General features: G+C 36.3%; 1 protein-coding gene across 7 annotated transcripts in view; it reads right to left on the bottom strand.

Moving 5' to 3' along the window:
* WNK1 (WNK lysine deficient protein kinase 1) overlaps positions 1 to 22,431 on the bottom strand; it is a 160,698-nt gene that overhangs the window by 119,357 nt on the left and 18,910 nt on the right. The gene's annotated exons all lie outside the window — the stretch shown is intronic.

The raw sequence follows: 22,431 nt of genomic DNA, 5'->3' as shown, positions 1-22,431 counted from the left end.
TTTACAAATGAAATGAGCAACCCCATCCCATTCTGTCACACAAAGAGCCTAAAGTAAGCACTTCCCCAAAAGTCTTGCTTACCAAAACATGTCATTAAAAGTTTGAAAAGTCAGTTCTGTCTTAGCCCTAGCATCCCGTAACAAAAGGAAAGGACAATTACTGGAGTAGCTGCAACTATGAACTACAGGACAATAGACTTTAACAAATGATTGCAAGCCTTAACTGCACACAAATTTTGGAGGAAGAATTTCAAAAGGTAGACAAGAAAATGCTAGGTTGAAAAATTCTATCCTTAAAAATAAAACCAAACAACTATAAAAGTTCTATTTCTATCGCTAAGGTGAAAAAATACAAATAATCAGAATGGGGAAAAAAATCTAGCAAATGAAACCTGGAAATCTTATTCAATTTTTTTCTTTATTACAAGCCAGAATTCACATTTTATTTGGCCTGTTAGTCTCTTTCAGATCTAAAGAAATAATACAAAAACATAATCTGGGCCCACTAGGTGGTGCAGCGGATAGAGCTCCGGCCTTGAAGTCAGGAGGACCTGAGCTCAAATCTGGCCTCAGATACTTGGCCCTTACTAGCTGTGTGGCCCTGGGCCAAAAAAAAAAAAAAAAAAAAAAAAAAGATAATCTAGTAATGTCTATTTATTTGATGGAACAACTGCTCTTATAAATTAAATGTATTCACATAGCAAATATCACTAAAAGTTATTTCCTTGTTACAATTACTGTAGATTTTTTAAAAAACCTAATTCCTTGTTTAACAGATGAGGAAACTGAGGCTGAGGGGTTAAGTGACTTATCAAAAATCACATGGCTTGTTACATGTCAGAAGCAAGATTTGAACTCACATATTCTTGACTTCAAGTCCAGCATTCTATCCATTATGCCTTAGTTGCCTCATAGCCATGGGACTGTAAGCAGCCAGAATTTAAAACTTTAAAACTAGCCCAGTTGTGAAGAAAATGGCTTATATAACTAAGTAGGCTCAATTATGAACCTTTTCTTATTTTTTACAATCTTATTAATCTGCCCTAGAACAAATAAACATTGTAGAAATGTTTTCTTTTATTCTATAGTATTTTACAAAATTAGATTCCAACTTCATTTCCAGCTTTGTCTGCAAGGCATCATCTGTCATTGGGTATATAATAACTCACAAGTATTAAGTTTATTACTGTCCCAATAGATAGATGCATTTAATTTTATGTAGAATCATGGGTTAATTAAAAAAATTGTGAACACCAAAGTACAGCTCTGATTTTGAACATTTAAAGTGTTTCTCTTAGAGGTCAGTTTCAACTTATTATGTTCTAAGCACTTAATTAAGCACTTGGCTCTAAAGTCAATCAATAAGCATTTATTAAGTTCCTACTACACAGTAGACATGTTGAACTGCATCTGAGAAATTAATCTGGAGGAATCTTAGACATACAGTTCAAGTCACTGATTTCCCAGGAAACTTTTTTTTAATCTTTAAAAAAAATTGTTAGCTGGGATGACTCAGGAGAAAAGGGAGGAATAATGGGGAAAACTGTGATGATTCTCTGGTGATTATTTAATCATCAAATTAATTTGGTGAAAACTATTGGTGATAATAAAAAAAAAAAGATTACATCAATCAGAGAAAATTTTAAAGGGCATCAGAAAAAGCAATGATCAAAAACACCAAAGAGAAGGGGAGGAAAAAACACAGCATAACTGATCAATACATAGGAAAACTCTGAAAAATTGTAATGCACCATTTGTGGACCTCCCAACTCTGCAAAGGGGCAAAATGAGTGTCTTCTCATATCTCTTTTTTCAAGCCATGCTCAATCTAGTGTCCTCTGAGTGGTATCTGCTGGAGTATATGTGGGAGACCTGGACTCCTAAGATATCTTAATTTGAACTCTGTTATACGTAAGTACTAAAAGGAATAGCAAGAACGCTTGAACAGCTGACTGAGGTAAATCATAAACCAATTACTGGATTCCTTAGACTCTAAATCAGTTAGGTAGGCTAGATGTGACGCAGTGGAATTAAGAAGATTCATCTTCACGAGTTCAAATTTGGCCTCAGGCATTTATTAGCTGTGTGACCCTGGGCAAGTCACTTAACCTTGTTTGTCTCAGTTCCTTACCAGTAAAATGAGCTGGAGAAGAAATGGCAAACCACTCCAGTATCTTTGCCAAGAAAACCCCAAATTGGGCCATAAAGAGTCGGACATGACTGAAATGACTCAACCACAACAAAGACTTTCAATCAATCCAGGGTTTTTATTTTTAATTTTTTAAAAATAAATAGCAGTACCTTAAGACTTTTGCAGCAAAAGTTTCAATAAGTTTTAATATATACTGAAATTCTTTCTGTGTTGAACTTTTCCTGATGAAAGGTGGGAGGAAAAGTCAGAAAAAAGCCTTGGAAAGTTGCCTAGAGCATTAAGAGTTTAAGTGATTTGCCATGGTCACATAGCTAGTATGTATCAGAGACAGAATTTGAATTCAGGTCTTCCTGATTTCAAGGCCAACTTTCTATGTACTACATCTCACATAAGCTCTTGCCACAGATCATAAAATTAATAGAGCTCTTTAGAAATCTATTCTTCAAAGTCTAATTTCCTCAGTTGCCTTGTACCAAGTTCATCACTTAATAGGTAGAAGCAGCAACAGAAAGAACTTCTATTTAAGATCTAATTCTAACCAAAGATGGACTGTTTGGTGATTTCAAATCAAAGATAGCTGGAAAAAAAGCAACCACTGTCAACTAAGTCTCTGTTAGCCAAGAAAAGGATCATCAAGTGTAGTCAGACAAATTTCAAAAAGTTCTAAGAAATATGACCTCAAGGCTTCTAATAAGGAAGACTGCCTCAGGAGGATTAAAAGGCTCTTAATGAAATTCTGATTATCAATACTATGGAAAGGGGACAGTATCAAAAGAAACCAAAGTGGCTGCACAGCGAGCTCTCCAATGACCTCAATTAAAAAGGACACATACAACCTAACAAAATGCTACAAAAATCTCAGACTCACTATATTTGGAACAGAATTCATATTTCCCCCTAAACCTTCCCCTCTTCCCAACTTTTCTATTACTACTGAGGGCACCACCTAGGCTCCCAACCTCAGTCTGAGCAATCACAATGTCTTTTAATAAATTTTTATCCTCTGCACTTAGCATAGTTCTTTGCCTATACGGTATGCATTTAATAAATATTTTTTTCATTCATTTAATCATCCTTGACTCCACATTTGCACTCACCTCCTCCCTATCCCCCATACTCAACCTGGTTGCCAATTTTTTTCATTTCTACCTCCACAACATCTCCCTTATAAATCCAATTCTCTCCACTCACACAGCCAACACTCTGTCTGCAGGCCCTTACCATTCACAGCTACTCCCAATGCCCAAGTTTCTCCACACTCTAATCCATATTCAACTCAGCAGCCAAAGTAATCTTCCTAAAGCTTAGATCTGACTGTGTCGTCTTCCTATTCAATAAACTCCAGTGGCTCTCTATTACCTCCAGAATCAAATGTAAAATTCTGTTTGGTTTTTAAAGCCCTTCACAACTTGGTCCCTTCTTCTTCTCCTCCCTCCACATACTCTACACTACTACTACCATGACCACCTCTAACATTAAGCATTTATATAGTGCTTTTAAGTTCTGCAAAATGCTTTACAAATGTGATTTCATTTGATCTTCACAACAACCCTGGGAGATAGGTAGGTGCTATTATCCCCATTTTACAGATGAGAAAACTAAGCAGAGATTAAAGGATTTACCCAGTTTCACACAGCTAGTTTTTGTTGTTCCTCCCACCACAGGACACTCTCTCCTGACTTGGAATTTTTTCACTTGGTAGTCCCCCATGCCTGGAATGTTTTCCCTCCTAACCTCATTCTCCTGGCTTTTCTGGCTTCCTTCAAGACAGCTCAAATTCAGACTACTGCAAAAGACTTTTCCTGGTTTGCTCTTCTTCCTCCCCTCTAAGATTAACTGACATTTATATTGTATATATCTTGTACATAGTTGTTTGCATACTCTCCTACCCATCAGAACATGAGTTCTTCGAGAACTCAGTATTTTCACCCCGTTTTGTATCCCCAGAGCTTAGTACATAGTAAATACTTAATAAATGCATGTTAATGGTGATGATGATGATCAAAGTTAATAGAAGCAAATGAAGTTTTATGAATTTATGTTAATAACAAAATTATTGATGCTAGTCACCTGCTTCTAAAGAGGGCACTACCATACTTAATTTACTAAGTCATCCCAGATTCTTCTCTTTCTTCTTTAAACTCTTGTCACATCTTTAACATCTACCCCTTATTCTCCACTCATATGGTCTCATCACCTTTTGCCCTAGCAATAGCCTTGTAATTGGTTCCCTTGCTTCTCCCATCCAATCTCCATACAGTTATAAAAATAATAAAAGGCAGAGGTCTAATCATATAAAAAACCTATTCAAAAAACCTTCAGTGTCTCCCTAATTTCTCTGGGACAAAATAAAAACTTCTTAGAAGGCCTTTTACTATCAAGTCCCAACTTTCTATTCTAGCCTTACTTGTTCTGCCCTGGTTCACATTCTATAATCCCTGTCACGTCGGGCAACTATATGTTTTCTGCTAATCAACATTTCACCTTCCCATTTCTGTGTATTCATTCAAGTTACAAAGTCACCTGGAGAAGCAACTTTAAAATCTTTTAGTCCAAAACCTTTACCTTACAGATAAGGAAACAAAGATCGAGAAAGAGAAAGTAACTTAGCTTGTCCAAGATCATACAGATATATGACTGGCACAGTGCCATGCAGATAGATCACATGACCACCAGGCAGAAAGGAAAGGGGGAAAATATATAGTGCCTACTGCATGCCAGGCACTGTGCTAAGCCCTTTACATGTTTTCTCATTTGAGAGGTCTAATACAGCCAGGCACCATGACAACCAAACAGAGGCTCAACTTTTCCCTCACCCCACCCCGACCAAGATGCAGCTGTGATTTCTTTCCCCAGACTCTTCCTAAAAGAAGCAAACTCTATCCCCTCTTATTTTCCTAATCCTGGGATACTGAATTCCTGACTGCCTAAGAAAAAACTACCTCAATCTACAACTTCTACTACTTATTCTCCTGTCATTCCATCTCTCTCTATGATTTATCTCCTCATATCTATTCTTCACAGCCCCCACTAGCTTTTGTTCCTCCATAATTTCCCAGGCTTCTCTTTGTTTTTGTTTTCACTTTCCTTCCTTTTCTAGTATTAATTCTGTATTTGACTAGTTCCACTCCACATTATCCTTCTACTCTGGAATCCCTTCTCCACTGTCTCATCATGCTTTGCTGAACCCCAACCCTAAATCATTCCTACCATCTACTACCTCAGTCCTCTCTCACTCTTATGCTCACTGAATGAAGTTAGCTAAAAGTCCTGTAGTCATGCACACTGGGTCTACTACAAATTTATGTTAACTAATCTCAAAAGGGCCCTTCTCTCCCTCTTCCCAGATTCTCTATCCCACTGCACACAGAAAAAGTTCCAAACTTTCGTTTCTCTACTGAAACTTCCCATACTTCCTACCCCCAACCTCACAGCTGACTTTTCAGAGAAAAGAGGTCATTAGCATCTCATCTCAGGCTTCTTGAGCTGGATTTTCTAACTATGGGTAACCCCCCCAACTCCCAACCACCAATGAGCTCCGTGCTTGGGCCTTCTTTTCTTTCTTTACTCTTTCATTTGGTGATTTCACCTTGTTGTTGCTGCTGAGTCATTTCAGTCATGTCCAACTCTTCATGCCCCCACTGGGGGTTTTCTTGGCAAAGATACTGGAGTAGTTTGCCATTTCCTTCTCCAGTTCATTTTACTGACAATTAAAGGTTAAGTGATTTGCCCAGGGTCACACAGCTACTAACTGTCTGAGGTCACATTTGAACTCAGGTCTTCCTGGTTCCAGGACTGGAGGTCTATCCATTGCACCACCTAGATCTCATTACCATCTTGAATTTATATGCCAAATTTACTCACAATGCATTTTTTGGTCCCTACTAATACTCTTGGCAGATAATCAACTAGCATTTATTAATCTTCAGGAACTGTGCTAAATGCTGAAACAAACAAAACAAAACAAAAAACAAAAAAAAAAAAAAAACAGAAAAAAAACCACCCACAACTCCATCTCAAACCAAAAAACCCCTAGTCTCTGCTTTCAAAGAGCTCACAATCTAAAGAGGAAGATAACATGCAAACAACTATGTAGAAGCAAGATAAACACATGATAAATTGAGGGTAGACTGAGAGGGAAAGTTAAAGACTAAGGATGGTTAAGAAAGGCTTCTTGCTAAAAGGTGGGACTTTAATTAAGACTTGAAGATAAACTGGGACATCAGTATTATGTTACAGAAGGAAATACTGAAGCAAAAAATGAAGCTGAGTAACCCAAACATAAGCAAAGATGCAATAGTTCATGAGAACACTGGTCCTTTGCTCTTGATGTCTTATTCACTAGCCAATCCTTTTTTTTTTTTTAAATTATGAAATCTAACTATGTAAGATCTGAGTGCCTTAAACTGTACCTTTAGATTTTGAAAATGGAACCAATGAGACATATTAAGTCTTCATTCAGAATTAAACTGAACTACATTAAGAATGGAAAAATATTAACATATTACCATAGTATCAGATCCTTAAGAGGCAATATGGATAGTGAAAAAGAATCTTGAATTTGAAGTCAGACACCACTTTTGCCCAAGTGTTTTGAATGATAGTTTACTGCCTTTGGAGACTTATCTGTTAGTAGTTCTTTCTTATTTTTAGCCAGTCTTCTGCCTCCCAGCAACTTTGACTCATTAGTGTTTAAAGACAACTACTACGACAGTCTATAAGTCTTCTCTTTTGCAAACCAAATAATACCCACCATTTCCTCAGACCATGTCTTCATGTTTTTCGAAGCAGTGAAAAGAGGACTGGATCTGGAATTAAATGACCTGTGCTCAAAACTCAGCCGAACTACTTACTACTTATATGACACTGAGTAAAACACTTTATCTCTCTGGGCCTCAATATCCTCATCTGTAAAATAAGGGATTGGACTTGATTCCTCTAAAGTCCCACTAAATCCTAAACCTATGATCATGATGTGCCTGTTTATTTCTCTTTAAAAATGAACACAAAATTGCAGTTTTATCGGTGAGAATATTACTTCCTTGTTCTGAATCACACTTCTTTATGACAAAATTACAAGACCTTTTTGGGCAGTCACCTTTATTCAAGTCACATTAGGGTTCTCAATTAAATACCTTAGCACTTTAATTTCCTTTCTTAGACTTCACACTGCATTTAGTTTATGACTGTAATGCTCTTATTATAAATCCACTTATTATAACTTTGTGTTTTACTTTAATTGTGTTATGTTGGTATGTGCAAGGACTTTAAAAATCAAGAGATATAAAACATACTAATCAATAAGAATTTACTAATTACGTACCATGTGCTAGGCACTGTAGATAGAAGTACAAAAAAGGAAATTATTTCTACTCATAAGACACCTACATTATACTGGGTAAGACAAGTCTGTCTATCTAAAAATACAGGCTCCATAAACATAAACTTAATAAATGTAAATATACAGGAGGCAGCTAGATGGCAGTGATAAGAGTGCTTAATTTGTAGCAAGAAGACAAAAATGTAGCAAGAGTTCAAATCCTGTTTCAGACACTCAGAGCTGTGTTACCCTGGGCAAGTTACTTAACCTCTGTCTCATTTAAAATGAGGATAATAGCACCTTTCTCATATGCTTGTTTCAAGGATCTAATGAGATAGCATGTGCAATGCTTTGCAGACCTCAAAGCTCTATATACATGCTATTATTATTATCATCATTATTATTAGCAAGTAGTTAAATATAAGGTAGGCAATAGCACCTGGACAGAAAGGGAAAAGCTTCATGTAGAAAACGGTGCTTGAGCTGTATCGTAAGGAACTGGAGAATTCTATGAAGCAGAGGTAAGGAAGTACATTCATGGCATGGGGAACAGTCATTACAAAGGTACACAGATGGGAGATATGAATGTCGTGTGTGAAGAATAGAAAGAAGGTCAGTTTGTAGACTGGGGGCAGTGGTAGTTACAGTGGCAATGGTGGAGGAGGAGGAAAGAGAAGCTCATATACAAATAACTTTAATGCAAGCTAGAATGTGATTAAGTATCACTACATAAATAGAAACAAAGTATTACAAGAATTCAGAAAGGAATCTCTCCTTTTCACTTAATACATGGATAGGAAGAACCCACAAAAGATTCTCAAGAGAGATAGTGTTTGAGTTGAGTTTTGAACCTTTCCCTCTTTAGGAAGATATGGATTCAGAAAGGTACAAGTATATACACCTATCTCTATTTTTATCTCTATAGGTAGAGATAAAAGTCTGATTCCCTGTAGAGATACCGAAAAGGATCAGAAAAATGAGATTACATAAATAAATGTAATATTTCAATTGTTAAATTTGTATTTAGTTGTAGTTTGTGTTGCATTTCAGTATTTGCCACTTGTCCCATTAACCAAACCTGGTTCCATCAGACCTAACTTATCTTACCTGAAACTAATGCCTCTACACACATCTCTTTTCCCTCTGTCCCAGGTTAAGTGAATGACTTCAGTGTACCATGTATAAGACGTATATTCGACATTCCGCTCCCTGTTTTTCCTCATGATCTCTTACCTGCTTGGAATGTCTTTCTCTGCTCCCTTGCCAAATCCTACCCATTTCCCCCACACCTCATTCATTAATAATTATGACGACCCCTTTAGCCAATCAGACAGTAGACATTTGTTAAGTGTCTATGTGTTAGGCACTGTGCTAAGTGCTAGGCATACTAAGACAGGCAAAAGATAGTCCCTGTGCTCAAGGAGCTCACAGTCTAACAGGGGACAACATGCGCACAACTATGTACAAAGAAGGATATATGAGAGATAAATTAATCAATTAAATGTGCCAGGCATTGTGCTAAGAGCTAATTAACAGAGGGAAAGCACTAGCATTAAAGGGGTATGGGAAAGGCTTCATGTAGAAGGTGGGATTTTAGCTGGGATTTGAGAGAAGCCAGGCTAGAAAATGAGGGAGAGAATTTTAAGGCATAGGAGACAATCAATGAAAATGCATGTAAGCCAGGGAATGGAGGCTTCTGTAAGGAACAGCAAGGAGAATAGTGTAATTTTATTGAAGAGTATGTAGGGGTGAATAAGCTGTAGGTAAACAAGCTGTAGGAAGACTGGAAAGGTAGGACAGAGTATGGTGGATCTATTGTGCTGAAACCTTGAGATCAAAAATTTTTTTTTTGACTGGGGAGTTAGGGCCCAGACCAGTAGGCAGCAAAAAGAGATTACTGAGTGACATTTCTTTCTTTCTTTTTTTTTTTATTAAGGCAATTGGGGTTAAGTGACTTGCCCAGAGTCACGCAGCTAGTGTTATGTGTCTGAGGCCGAATTTGAACTCAGGTCCTCGTGACTTCAGGGCAGGTGCTCTACCTACTGCGCCACCTAGCTGCCCCCGTGGGTGACATTTCTTAAGCAAAGAGTTGGGAGTTAGGGAAATAACCTAGAAGCCCTTCCTCATCTTGGTCACTTTGGCTCTGAATGTTTTCCAAGTTTACCAATGTCTATACTAAAACATGACACTCAAAACTGAATGAAATACTGTAGATGCAGATACTCCAAATAGATTAGGCTATTCCTTTCCTTTCTATCTAGTACAGAGTACTATTCCTCTCTTCATTCAGTCTAAGACTGATTTATTTTTTTTCATTGTTGACTTATACCATACTTGTAGTCCACTAAAACCTTTATAGCTAGCTAGCTAGGTAGCACACTAGACAGAGCATTAGACTTGAAGTCTGGAAGACCTGAGTTCTAATCACGTCTCAGATACTTAATAGCTGTATGACTCAATGCAAGTCATTCACCTGTAATCTGCTTCAGTTTCCTTATTTGTTAAATGGAGATAAAAACAATCTTCCTCCTAGAACTGTTGTGAGATATGTAAAGTGTTTGTAAGCCTTAATGCACTATACAAATACTAGCTAAAATTAGACAAGGAGGCAGCTAGGTGGCTCAGTGGGTAGAATGCTGGGCCTGGAGTCAGGAAGACCTGAATTCAAATCAGGCCTCAAACACTCACTAGCTATATAATACTGGTCAAGTGACTTAACCTCTATTTGTCTTAATCCACTGGAGAAGAAAATGGCAAACCACTCTAGTATCTTTGCCAACAAAACCCCATAGACAGTATGGTCCACAGGGTCACAGAGAGTCAGACACAACTCAACAACAACAATAACAAATGATAAGATAAAATGTATCCTGAATGTCTTTTCTAGCATTAGCAATCCCTATTACCTTTCTGTTTGTTTTAAATCTGCTAAGCACAACTATATGATTTTTCTGTAAGTCACTGAAAAGAAAGTTAAATAGTAGTACCAAGCATGGATCCTTATGGGTATTCTACTAGAGACTCCTTCAAAGTTGACATTAAACCACTAACAGCTACTCTTTGGATCCAGACATTCAGACAGTTCTTAACCCACTTAATTGTACTGTCTAGTTCACAACTTTCCACCTTTTCAATGAGACTCCTGAGACATTTTTGTCAAATGTTTTGGCCACTTCTTGAGATCATTCCTTTCTCCAATTCAGTTTAAAAACATTTATTAAATTATCACTCTGTTTAAGGCATTTTGTTAAATACTAGGGATACTATGGGAACTATGTAGTCCCTTCCCTAAAGGAGCTTCCACTTCTATATAAAGGATATAAATGAGTTATTAAGACAAAAATTATCTAGAAAAATTTGAGGGAAAAAAATAACATTCAGGACTTGGTAACTGATATGAAGAATGAAGGAAAGGAAAAAGTTTTTTTAATAATTAATTTATTTTTAGTTTTCAACATTCACTTCCATAAGATTTTGAGTTTTGAATTTTCTACCCCCTCCCCAAGATGGCATGCAATCGGATATAGGCTCTACTTATACGTTCATATTAAATATATTTTCACATTAGTCATGTTGTAGAGTAGAATTAGAACTAATGGGAAGAACCACGAAAAAGAAACAAAACAACAAAAAGAAAAGGAGAGCAAATAGTATGCTTCCATCTGCATTCAAAACCTCAAAGTTCTTTCTCTGGATGTGGATAGCATTTTCCATCATGAGTCTTTTGTTCTTTTGGAGTTGTCTTAGATACCTGCATTGCTCAGAAGAGCTAAGTCATTCATAGTTGATCATCATGCAATGTTGCTGTCACCATGTAAAATACTCTCCTGATTCTACTCATTTCACTCAGCATCAGTTCCAATAAGTCCTTCCAGGTTTTTCTGAAGTCTGCCTGCTCATCATTTCTTACAGTACCATAGTATTGCATTACATTCATATACTACAACTTGTTCAGTCATTCCCCAATTGATGGGCATCCCCTCAATTTCCAATTCTTTGCCACCACAAAAAGAGGTGCTATAAATATTTTTGTACATGTGAGTCCTTTTTCTGTTTTTATGATTTCTTTGGGATACAGACCTAGAAGTGGTATTGCTGGGTCAAAGGGTATGCAGGGAAAGGAAAAAAGTTAAAAATGACCAATGTTTTATGCCTAGGTGACAAGAATGATGATTATGTCATCAACATTTAAGGGTAGGGTTCCACTGATTATCCTGCCCCACTTAAAAGTAATTACCTTTGTTATACAAGAACACCTCTCAATTGAATCAATCAATCAGAGCTGAGGTGTACAATACTTTCAATCAATAAAAACAATTGTCAGTGAAACTTGGTTAGCCACCTTAGAACCTGAAAAGGCTTTTTTGGTGTCTTGTGTCACTCCTTTGGCACTCTGGTGAAGGCTATGGATCCATTCTCAGGATAATGTTTTTAATGCACAAAATAAAGTACATAGGATTACCGAGGAAACCATTTATACTGAAATATAATCAAAATATTTTTAAAAAATGTATAAAATTTTGTAAAAAAAATATTTAAAATATTTTACAGACCCCAGGTTAAGAGAGTCTAAGAACACAGAATCAAAGAAGGAGTGAGGTCATGTAGAGTTGAGTCAAAAGAATTTGAAGCTCAGGAAAAAAAGAGAAAAATAGATAGATTGATCTGTGGCCGAGAAAAGAAATATCAAGAAAAGCCAGTGGTCTTACAGGCATCTCAAAAAAGAAGACTAAGACTGACACTACCAACTGTACTCACCTACTCAAACTCAAGGACTAAGGGATGTTCCAAGAAAAAGTTTGCTCTTTCCCCAACTTCTCCTGGTTCCCATCTATCCCACAGACACTGTATTAGAATTTTTTGCTTCATCAATAGTAATTAATGCTAATGAGTAATTATTAGCTACCGAGAAGCAGCTAGATGGTAGAATAGACAAGAGTGCTGAGTCTGGAGTCAGACACACCCAAGTTCAAGTCTGTCTCTACCCTCTACAAGGGTCTGTGTGACCCTTGGCAAATCACTTCACCTTGGTCTGCCTCAGTTTCCTCAACTGTAAAATGAGAATAATAATAGCACCTACAGGGTTGTTGTTGAGGATTAAATGGTAAGATATTTGTAAAGTACTTAGCACAATGTCTGGCACATCCTACTTGCTACATAAATGCTTTATTCTCTTTTCCCTCCTATCCCATTACTCAAAAGTTTCCAATATCCTGATTATATCACTCCTAGACTTATGGTGATTAGCTAATTATTCTGACAGGGTGTTGAAAACAGAACTATTGCAACTAGAAAGGGTAGTAGAAGAGTTCAGTTTTGGAACCACAGAATACAAATGGCTGGCAGGCCATTCATAATCAATATTATGCTGACAGCTGTTGACACAGAATTGGAGCTCAGGTCAAATAAGAGAGATCTGAGTATCATCTGTATGGAGATAATGAGATTACTTAGGCAATATGTATACAGAAAAGGCTGAGGATACAAAACATTAAGAGAAAAGAAGATGAACCAGTGGAGGAGATGACTGATAAGCATCTTGGCAAACTGGAGGTAGATTTCAATTTCTAATTGAAGAGATAATCAGAAAACACAACATAAATAACAAAAGGTATATTACAGATAACAAATACAAAAGAAGTTAGAATTCATGTGATCTTTGCCTCCAGACAAATTCCCATTAATAAGAGGTAAATTTGTTTTAACCCTACTTCTTCTCCATTTTATTACAGGGTATAAAGATAAATTGCATATTTTGCCAAATTTTTAAGTTAGATTGTTATTGAAGAGGCAAAAAAGTTAAAAAAGTTAAAAAGTTAAGGGATGACAATAGTTAGCCCACACATGCACCTTGCATACACAGGGAAAACAAACTATTATATTACTTCTAAAGTGTTATCAACTAAAGCTACTTGCGGCCAGATATAAAAACTTTCTTATAAAACTTTCTTCTATGGAGTAAATAATCTTGCAAAATCAGTGGGAAATGGTTAGACTATATAAGAAAAATTTTTTTTTGTTTTTCCAAAAATTTAAATGAACTGATATACTCAGTACAGCAGAAATAGAAGCTTTCAAACTCGGATGCTGGAGAAGACTTCTAAGAGACCCTTGGACAGCAAAGGAGGTCAAATTAGTCAATACTTAGAGGAATTAATTCAGGCTATTCACTGGAGGGTCAAATATTGAAGCCGAAGCTTAAATACTTTAGCCACATAATGAAAAGATGGAACCCACTGGAAAAGACGCTGATGTTGGGAAAGACTGAAGGCAAAAGGAAAAGGGGATGGCAGAGGGATTGATAGTACTATAGAAAGAACAAATACGAACTCTGACAGACTTCAAGAGATGGTGGAGGATAGAAAAGTCTGGTGTGCTATGGTCACTGGGGTCATAAAAAGTCAGACATGACCTATCAACAGCAACAAAACTACCCACTCCTGTTCTGAAAATATCTTTTATTGCCATGCCTTTCTCTGAAGATACAAAAACAGTTAGAACTGAGATAATTACCCACTCTGATAAACCCAACTCAAGTTTTAGATCACATGCTATAGATACCATGCACTTAAAAGAGTCTCAGTCCATTTTAGCAGCTTTTTTAGAATCTAAGGAGGTTCCACAGAAGAATCAAACCAGTCAACAATGCTAAAAGCAATAGCCCTTTTATTTGGAGCAAAATTCGGCATGGAAAAGCAGTAATAGGCAAAGAGGAAGCAAAATGACAGAGTCAAGATTATAGTCAACCAAAGTGATGAGGACACAAATTTTGGAGGGGGCAGGATACAATGGGACTCGGCCTTGACTGTTAGGTTCTTCAGACCCTGCAGGAGGAAAAAGGGGACCAATAATCCAAATGAGAGGCTATGCCAGGCCAAATGAGACAGATGAGGATACAAGACCCAGAATTAAATGAACATAAGAGTACAGTATTTATTAAACCCAAAGAACTAAATTCCTGGGGTTCAGACATTTTTCAACAAAATCTGCTGGGAAAAATGGAAGTGGTTTGACAGAAATTAGATTCAGACCAACATTTCACACCAAGTAACTATTCAAAGGTCACAAAATAAACAAATTAGAGATATATGGAAGGACATATCTTTCACTACTAAGGAGACCCAAGTTCACAAAAATGAACATTTGATATGTAAAGTTGTGAAGTTTTTTTTTTACACAAAATAAATACAGCTAAAATTATAAAAGCAATCAATAAGTATTGATTTAGTGCTACTCTGTGTTAGTCACTGTGCCAGGAACTATGAATACAAGTAAAAAGAAAGAAAAAATCCCTAGGGAAATGGTTAACTTGGTAAAATAATCTCTGTAGCACATTTCTCTGATAAATGTTTGATATCCAAAACCCAATTACTTTTGTAACTTTACACAAAACTAGATCAGGAGAACCAGAAGAATAAACATGGCAAGTAAAAAAGTAATTTTAAAAGTATGGATTTCGGAAGTTTTCTAGTATTTCCCAGAGGAAACTGAGCAAACACTTTTTTCCTGCTTCTATGCACTGGTAATCTTGGTGGTGGCGAAGCATTCCTACTGTCTGATCAAGACAAAATAAATAGTTCAAAAATGAGGTTTCGTTTTTGAGATCCATCCCATGTTTGGCTCACCAGTTTATTACTATTGTTGTAAATTTGCTTTTACAAGAACTTCATTTCCCACTGTATGCCACCCCCCATACCCTCAAGGGCTCTTACAATAAAGAATAAAAAAATGTTCAGGGGCAGCTAGGTGGCGCAGTGAATAGAGCTCTGGCCTTGGAGTCAGGAGGACCTGAGTTCAAATCCAATCTCAGACACTTACCACTTAACTAGCTGTGTGACCTTGGGCAAATCACTTAACCCCGACTGCCTCACCAAAAAAAAAAAAAAAAAAAGAAAGAAAGAAAAGAAAAAAAAAAGTTCAGAAAAATAATCAACATATCCAAAAAGCATTCATAATATCTCATCCCAGCAAAGAAACAAGGCATGAAAGAGGGAGAGAGGAGATCTTCTCATAACTTTTCCTTAGAGCCAAACTTGGTCATCATAATTTCAAAGCATTCCGTTTTGATTGTTTTGTTGTTATTCTTTCCATTTACATTATTTTCCTAGTTCTGTTTACTACTATCTATCTGCTTCAGGTTACCTAAGTCTTTTCATGCTTCTCTGTAAATATCCATTACATCATGTATCACAATTTTGTTTAGCCATTTCCCAGTCAATGGATATCTACTTTGGTTTCAATTATTTGCTATTACAGAAAGTCCTGATATGAAATTCTGAGGTCCATGAAAAATCTTTCTATGTTTTAACTCTTTGGGATAAATGCCAAGCAACAGAATCTCTGGATCAAATTGTATGGACATTTTATTCACCTTGTTTGCATAATTCTAAATTGTTTTCCAGAATGTATGGACCAAATCATAACGACACCAGCAATCCATTAGTGTACTCATCTTCCCATAACCACTCCAATACTATTCCCATCTTTTGTCATTTTTACTAATTTGCTGAGTGGGAAGTGAAACCTTGAGGTGCAATATGCACTTCTCTTGTTATTAAAGACCCAAAGCACACTTTTCTATCATTACTAATAGTTTGCAATTCTTGTCAGAATGATCTCTCCATGTCATTTGACCACTTGTTTTGGGTCTTATAATTTTCCATTGTCTATAATGGTACTATCAGAGATACTTGATGAAAAGTTTTTTCCTCAAGTTGGCCATTTCCCATCTTATCCCAGTTGCATTAATTTTGTTCATGAAAAAGCTTTGTAATTTCATTTCATTAAAATCATCTATTTTAACTTTTGTAATCATCTTTCTTTGGTTAAACAGTTACATCCCTCAGTTATTGTAAATAGCATAAAATCTGTTTCTCTTCTAATTTTTTTTATGGTATTCAGTTCACATATCCATTTTGAATTTATTGTGGTATGTGGTATAATTTGTTGGTCTAAATCTAATTTATGCTGGACCACTTTCTTGTAATGGGGATAAGCTAATGCCCACTTATCACTATTATTCAATATAATACCAGAAATGTTAGCTAATAGCAGTCAAAGGAAAAAAAAAAAGAAACTGAAGGAATTCGAATAGGTAATAAGGAAACAAAACTATCACTCTCTGCAGACGATATGAAGGTATACTTAGAGAATCCAAGACAATCACTAAATAACTAGCTGACACAATTAACAATTTTAGCAAAGCTGCAGTACATAAAACAACCCACATAAATCATCAGCATTTCTATATGCTATCAACAAAAACCCAGAAGGAACAGATAAGAAGAGACAGCTCATTTAAAATAATTGCAGACATTATAAAATACTTTTCTACCTGCCAAGACAAACCCAGGGACTATATATATGAAGCACAATTACAAAACACTTTTCACATAAAGACAAATCTAAACGAATGGAAAAATATTAATTGCTCATGGGTAAGCTGAGCCAACATAATAAAAATGAAAATTCTACCTGTTACTTTGCTTATTCAGTACTATACCAAACTACTAAAGAATAATTTTATAGAACTAGAAAAAATAACATTCATCTGGAAGAACAAAAGGTCATTAATATCAAGGAAATCAGTGAAAAAAAAAATGTGAAGGAAGGCATCCTAGCAGTACCAAATTTCAAACTATATTACAAAGCAGTACTAATCAAAACAATCTGGTACTGGCTAAGAAATAGAGTGGTAGGTCAGAGGAATAGATTAGGGACACAATATACCGAGGTAAATGACCATAGTAATTGAGTGTTTGCTAAATGCAAAGATTCAAACTTTTGGGATAAGAACTTACCACTTGGCAAAAATCACTGAAACAACTGGAAAGCAGTTTGGCAGAAACTATACATAGACCAATATCTCATATCATATACCAACATAAAGCCAAAATGGGTCCATGATTTAAACATAAAAAGTGATATCTTAAGTAAAGAAGCGTCAAAAAATGTAGCTGTAAGATCTATGAATAAGGGAAGAGTTTCTGACCAAACAAGAGACAGAGAGGATCACAGGAAGCAAAATGGATAATTTTGATTACACGAAATGTTTTACACAAACAAAAGTAATGCAGCCCAAATGGCAAGGAAAGCAAGAAACTGGGAGATGGAGAATTTACAGCAAGTTTCTCTGCTAAAGGCCTTATTTCTCAAATATATTAGGGAACAGGGCTAAATTTATAAAAATAAGAGCCATTATTCGATGGTCAAAGAATATGAACAAGCAGTTTTGAGAAGAAATCAAAGTTATCAACAGTTACATGAAAAAATGCTCTAAATCACTATTAAAACAACTCTGAAGTACCACCTCATACCTATCAGAGTATCTAACATGACAGAAAGGAAAATGATAAATGCAGGAGGGGATGTGGAAAAATAGGGTGGAGTTGTGAACTGGTCCAATCATTCTGGAGAGCAATTTGGAACTATGCCCAAAAGGTCATAAATCTGTGTATATTCTGCGACCCAGTAATACCACTAACTTGGTCTCTATCCCAAAAAGATCATAAAAAAGAAAAGGACCTACATGGACAAAAATATTTATAGCAGCTCTTTGTGTGGTGGCAAAGAATTAAAAATTAAGGAGATGTCCACCAATTGGGGAATGGCTGAACAAGTTGTAGTATATGAATGTAATGGAATATTATGGTGCTATAAGAAATGATGAGCAGGCAGACTTACTGGAACTGATGCTGAGTGAAATGAGCAGAACCAGGAGAATACTTTACATGGTAACGGCTACACTGCAGGATGATCAACTATGAATGACTTAGCTCTTCGCAGCAATACAATGATCCAAGACAATTCCAAAAGACTCATGATGGAAAATGCTATCCAGAGCCAGAGAAAAGAACTGATGGGAGTCTGAATGCAGATCGAAGCATACTATATTCACTATTTGTTGTTGTTTTTTGGGTGGTTTTTCCTTTTGTTCTGTGTCTTTTTTCACAACATGACTAATGTGGAAATATATTCAACATGATTGTACATGTATAACCTATATCAGATTGCTTGCCGTCTTAGGGAGGAAGGGAGGGAGAAAAATTTGGAACTCAAAATCTTATAAAAAAAAAAAGAATGTTGAAAACTATATATGTAATTGGAAAAAATAAAATACTATTTACATAAGAAATAAAATAAAATACAAAAAAGATATTAGTGGCAATAGCAAGAATTTACACTATACTCACTTTTATATGGAACATTTGATGAGACATTTATATAATTCAAAACTAATCTGTTAATTAGCTTGATAAGGAAAAAGGTATGCAGTTTGTGTTGTCAAGTGTTCTTATCTGAAGGAAACAGCGGTATGCTTTGAAAAAAAGAATGAAAAGAAAGAGAAATACTAAAAGTATTTAAGAGCTATTTTTATCACTAATAAATTATTTAAATTTTGAATTTCCTATTTCACTTACCAAAGGGTCAGTGCAGCTTAACACACATAACCATTTCCACAAGAACTATTCTACCAGATTAATGACCATGGCTGCTCTCCCATTAAGGTCTTTTTCCAGTTAGTTACTTGGTACTTAACTTTTTATGGCACTTTTTTTTTCACATTATGCTCAGCAGTGCGTGCAACACTGCATTAGGGAATGCACAGTACTGGCCACATTCTGATTAGGTTTTTCATAACTACATGTCTGGATTTAAATAGCTTATTAACTTTAAAAGAATGAAATTAATTTCATAAATATATTCTGCATTCACTTACTTTTGTTCTCTATAGTAAAAAACTGAGTTCAAGTTATAAGATTAACAGTAAGCATTCTGTCAGATTTAAAAATGGAACTTACTAGGTATGCAAAAATGGCTTAAATATTTGGATTCTAAAAACCAAACACAATTGGGGAGAACATTTTCAGGGCTTAAGATGAAAATTAAGATTAAAAAAATCCTGTCTTCTAAAAAAGTTCTGATTTAATCATTATTCAGGAGTTATTCTAATATAACTTGTTAAGAATTCAACTATAACTTTCTTCAAATCATCTTCTAGAAAACATGGTGGTTATTTACATTAAAAAGATGCTGTTAATATTTAGAAACAAAAAGCAAGTGTTGAGAAAAGTAAAATCACAGGTATAGCCACCACTTTTGACCTTCGGTTCAGATTAGTAAATAAAATGTCATTTCCAGAAAAAACCCAAAGGAGATGAAAAGGACCCTGCCAGAGAATAGATTATCCTTCATAATTATACAAAGGAAGGAAAATTTCTCTCAGCTCTTTTTTGCTTATAAATATGACATTTCTGCCCAGTTGCCAGCTTTGATTTTTCTTCTTTCTAGGAAATTCAGTGAGAGAATTTATGGGAAAAAATGTTGACAACTAAAATTAGACTACAGGCAGACTGACTTAATCATCCAATTTCCAGGTGTCTAACATGCTCCTTCCAGCTGCCACCCAGTGAAGTTTACCCTTGACCCCACACTCTAGTCCCAATTTCTGTTTTCACGCTAATACCATTATAGGATGGGGTTTAAAGCATTGCTGCCAAACTCAAGGAGGAACTGAGGCCACTGAATATATAAGGATTCCTGTGGGTAACATGTTGGCTTAGAGAACTACACATTAATATCATCTGTCTTATTGCTTTTCATTTATTTTGTTAATTATTTCCCAATTACATTTTAATCTAGTTTGGGACATATTAAAGAGTTGAGGGCTATGTCTTTGACACCTCTGGTTTGCAGATAAAAGATACCAAGGAAGAAAAGAATAGGCTCTAAGGTCTCTCTTCTTCTTTCCCCACCCACCTGGGGTTCCCAACCCTCACCTGGACTCAAGCTTCTTTGATCTCCCTTTGGCCACTACAGAAATCTATCCAGCTCCAAAGAGGAATTGTTAGGAAGTTCAATGAATTTATATAAGCCTCTGAAATGCAGATAAATCTTATTCCAGGCTTCCTAGTACTCAAAGACCTATAATCACTTGTGGGCTTCTGTTCCCTTCTAAGGTCCAAATGAATCAAGAATAAAAAGGTAACTTTTTCATCTCATGTTCCCTAGTCTAGGAATCTTAAAAAAGGCCCAAAGGATTATTACACCCTTGTTTCAGAAACAGGAGGAAAAGAGCAAAGAATTTGGTCAGTCAACAAGCATTTATTAATTGCCATACATTGTGCTAAGTGCTTCAGACACAGAGAAAGGTCAAATGAAACAAAAACAAACGAACAAACAAACAAACAAAAAACAAAAAACAAACAATTTTTGTCCTCAAGGAGAATGCATCCCAAGAGTGGACATTCACTTGCCATGTTCAGTTGTTTCAGTCCTGTCCAACTCTTATGACCCCATTTGGAACTTTCTTGGCAAAGATACTAGAGTGGTTTGCCATTTCCTTCTCCAAACCATTTTATAGATGAGAAACTGAGGCAAACAAGATTAAGTGACTTGCCCAGAGTTGCACAGCTAGTAAGTGGCTGAGGCCGTATTTGAACTAAAGAAAATGAGTATTCCTGACTCTAGGCTTGGTACTCTATCCACTGTGCCACCTAGCTGCCCACATCTACCAACAGATAAATAAATAAGTAGGTACATACAGAAGATATAGAGAACAGATGGAAGACAATATTAGAGAGCAAAGCACCAGCAGTTGAAAGTGGATGACCAAGAAAGGCCTCCTACAAAAGCTGGGATTTGAGCTAGGTCTTGAAGGAAGTCAGGGAATCTAAGAGGTAAGGAAGGGTGAGGGGAGATTCCAGGCATGGAGAGAGTCAGTGCAAAGGCACAATAACTGGAGATAAGAATGTTTTGGGTGACCAACAGCAACAGCTCCAGTGTAGCTACATCATAGACACCATGAAGGGGAGTAAATGTCTAAGGCTGGAAAGGGAAAGAAGGCCAAGGTATGAAGACTTTTAAATGCCAAATAGATGAGTTTATATTTGATTCTGAATGTAACAAAGAAACACTGGAATTTACTGAGTGGGAAGATAGTGACAAGGCTAGACCTGTACTTCAAAACAAAACAAAACAAAACAAAAAAAACCACTTTGATAGGTGAGCGGAAGATAGATTGGAGTGGGGGAGGATTTCAGGCAGGGAGATCAACGGTCTAGGTGAGAGGTGATAAGACCTGTATTAGGATGGTGGCTACATGAGTAGAGAGAAGGAGCTATATACAAGAAATGTTAAGGAAGAAACTGAATAGGATATGTGAGGTGAGGGTGAGGAAGTTAAGAATAACACAGGTTGTGAGCCTAGGTGAGTATGAGGATAGTAGTACACTCAACAATATACGGAAGTTGAAAAGAAGGGTGAATTTCAGGGTAAAGACAATGAGTTTTGTTTTAGACACTCTGAGTTTAAGATGCTTATGAGACATCCAGTTCACAATATCCAGAAGACAGTCTGGATGCACGGTACTTGGGTCCTAAGCCCAGCTCTGCCATTTACTACCTGCATAAACCAGAACAAACCATTTTGCTTCTTCAGGTTTCAGTTTCCTTGTCGTGCAAAACAAAAGAGTTGAAGATGGCCTCCAAGGTCTCTTCCCGTTCTAAGTCTATGAATCTAAAGTCAATAGGAAAAAAAGCTGTGAAACTACATACAGTTTATTTCCCAGATGACCAAGGAAGGAGAGATACTCTGGTCAAAGTAACATCTGGTAACAGCTGATAAGGAAGTAAGCAACTCAACCCTTCCACTCTACCTACCTTCAAAGCACAGTTCAAAGCCTTTCTCATGTTTGAAAATTTCTGATGATTCCTATATGCAGTTTTCCTCATCTACCTCAGAAGGCTGTTGTGAGGATCAAATGAGATATTTGTAAGGCACGTAGTGCCTGGCATGGAATAGGCACTTAAAATATCTGTTCCCTTTCCCACCCCCCTCTTCCCTTTAACTCCTATTATAGCCAGTGTCTATTAGACACTATTTTGTTCTCTAGTTGTTTCATGTGTAAAAGTCTCATCTTCCACAAAGGTTATATTTACATATCACCCAGAGCAAATGG

The sequence above is a fragment of the Vombatus ursinus genome, unplaced genomic scaffold, assembly GCF_900497805.2.
Source record: "Vombatus ursinus unplaced genomic scaffold, bare-nosed wombat genome assembly UNPS02012082.1, whole genome shotgun sequence".
In the NCBI taxonomy this organism is placed as follows: Eukaryota; Metazoa; Chordata; class Mammalia; order Diprotodontia; family Vombatidae; genus Vombatus; species Vombatus ursinus.
Note: the sequence above shows the minus strand (reverse complement) of the source record. Positions and strands in the feature narration are given on the sequence as shown.